We start from the raw sequence: 2700 nt of genomic DNA on the forward strand, positions 1-2700 counted from the left end.
ATTTTTTTTATTATGATTTAGATATTAATGATTCTTTCCAAAAGAGCTGAAACGTGATTCACTTGCCCAAATTAATGCGATCCTATTTCTTTCTTATTTAACTAACTGATTAGTTGAAAATGTATCAAATCAAATATATATCACAACTAAAAATATGTACCAAAAACTATCTATTATGGGATGTTATGTAATTAGGAAAATATGTGGTAAGAAATGTAATTGGATCCTAACTTATGCTAAGACCCTTTTTTTTTTTTAAAAAAAAATTAATAGTGGTGTTTTATTAATCAAAATTGAAAATTAAAGGAATTTACATTTGTTGGGCCAACCCAATCTGAAAATAAATACTAAACATTGGGCTTGTACCGTGTTCAATAAATTGGCCCATACCCGTTCCTTCAGACATATGAAAACAAAATGTAGGGTTTCATAAAGTTAAAGCTTTCCATTTCCTCTGTTTGCTCTCAACCACAGGTGAAACAAGACGTCTGCGCCACTTCTGAATTGCCAAGATACTGAGGTTGCTACTTTGGGTCATCAACTGCTTGACCTTGAATTGCTCCTCCGCCTTGATATTCAGCTCTCAGAAGTAAGAATCTTTTTTTAGCTTCTTTGTTGCTTCACGCTTCAATCCTTTTTCAGATTTGTTTTGCTGATTTAAGAATATTTTATGTGTCATCAGTTGAGTTCTCTGGTGGATGGGATTTGTTATGTTTTTTTGTGCTAAATCGAAGGTTCTAGACCCCTAGTCCATCTTGCATGTCCATGTAAGTAGTGTATTCCTCTGCTTCCTCTTCTTAGTTTTCTTCTTCTGCTGTTACCATTTCTTTAACTTATAGGTTTGGAAGGGATAGAGATTTTGGGATGCTCGGACCCATGAAAACTTGTACATGATGCTGTCGCCCAGGTGTACTCATAGCATAAGAATCCAATGACCCTCTCACTTTATTAAGAGTCCATTTTGATGGCAGAAGTTCTATAGCCTAGCAACATTTTCCTCTTTTTAGTGCTATTAGAGTATGTAAGTATTGACTGTGATGAATGCTCTTTGTAAATGCTATAGCCTTCAACCGCCTTCTCTTCTTTCATCCTTTCCTTGCTGTAATTCAGATGTAAGGACATTGTAATTTGTCACTATTTAAGATGCTCCTTGCTTTGCTGTCTAGTTGTTGAAAAGAAGTAAACTTGAATTCACCTCCATCAATGGCTAGATTTGCACAGTAGTCTGCTAGTTGATTCCCTTCCCTCATTATATGCTTGAATTGTATCTTCTTTGCTTGCAATAGTGAAATAATCTGCTCTTTAATGTCTAGTAAATTCCATGGGCATTGCCACTCATTAGTCAATACTTTTAATATAACCATTGAATATGTTTGAATACTGATTTTGTTAAATTATGTTTGACTATAGTGAATTGCTGCCTTTAGAATTGCATATACTTCTGCTTCACTATTTGTTGTATCTTCAATTCTTGCTCCTTCTGCATGCATTAGATCTCCCTTTCCATCCCTTAAGCAAAATGCACATAAACTGATCCCCGGATTTCCTCTTGATGCTTCATCTGTGTTATACTTTATCCATCCCTCCTCTAGAAATTTCCATTCCACTTTGGTGAATTTTATATGCATTCTTCCTTTTTCCAACTCCTTCTGTATGGTTGCCACATTGATGGAAATATTTGTCTAGGGTTCCTCACTTTAAGTAATAATCCAATATTTTTGTTAATATTGAATATTACTTTGTGAGTTGACAAGCTTTTCCCATCATGTTTTGAGTTGTTTTTTTCTTTCTCATAATTCCCATAGTATCATGCTAGGAATGGATTGATAGCAAACTTTATCTTTTCTATGTACCTCAGCATTCCACCATGTGAGAATTAATTCCCTTGGACTTTGCCCATTAACTGTGATACCTGCAAAAGAATAAAAGTAAGACCAAGTCCTGTTAGCAGCAACTGATCTTAGAAACACATGTTATAGTGTTTCCTGATTAGGTATTGTGCAACACCAACATCTAGTAGGGTCCTCTATTCCCCACCTTCTCATGTTTTCCTCCACTGCAATTTTTTCTTTCCAGGTCCTCCATATTAGAAAGGCCATCTTAATAGGCAGTCCTTTGACCCAAATATTCTTGTATATTCCATTCACCTCCTCCCTTTACCTTATGTAATTCCATGCTAATCACACCATGAAATTACCATTTGAATCCAGCTTTCATATAGAGATGTCTTTTTGCTCTCTTTGGATAGCTACTCTGATGGTATGCATAATATGATCTGCCACTTTCTTGGGAAACAATTGATTAATAGCATGCATATTCCATTGACCTTCCTGAATTAAATCCTTTACTTGCTGATACTCTACATCCCACTCTCTTGAACTTTCCAGAATATTATACAAATCCCCTTCCTTAATTCAATTATCAAACTAGATCTTGGAATTAACTTTCCCGATTCTCCAATAAATTTGATGCTCCACCAAGTCCCTTGCTTGTAGCATTTTCTTCCAGACCTGAGTTCCTGCTCCTTTTTTCCACATCACTTCATTTAGATATAATCTCTTACAATACTTGGTATGCATATATCTACTCTATATTATTTTCTTAGTTCTAAAATTCCACCACAGTTTACAGAATAGTGCCATAGAAACATCTTGAACCTTTTTGAATCCCAACCTAACTTCTTCTTCTGGCAGACAAAGC

At 35.2% G+C, this 2700-nt stretch overlaps 1 long non-coding RNA gene across 1 annotated transcript; it reads left to right on the plus strand.

Annotated features, from left to right (window-relative positions):
* The first annotated feature begins 369 nt into the window (after positions 1-369).
* Positions 370-1200, plus strand: LOC107858724. The gene is made up of 3 exons (XR_001671215.2): positions 370-589; positions 683-767; positions 840-1200. It is a non-coding gene; the product is annotated as an uncharacterized LOC107858724 (long non-coding RNA).
* The last annotated feature ends 1500 nt before the right edge of the window (positions 1201-2700 follow it).

This window comes from Capsicum annuum, chromosome 2 (assembly GCF_002878395.1).
Source record: "Capsicum annuum cultivar UCD-10X-F1 chromosome 2, UCD10Xv1.1, whole genome shotgun sequence".
Lineage (NCBI taxonomy): Eukaryota > Viridiplantae > Streptophyta > Magnoliopsida > Solanales > Solanaceae > Capsicum > Capsicum annuum.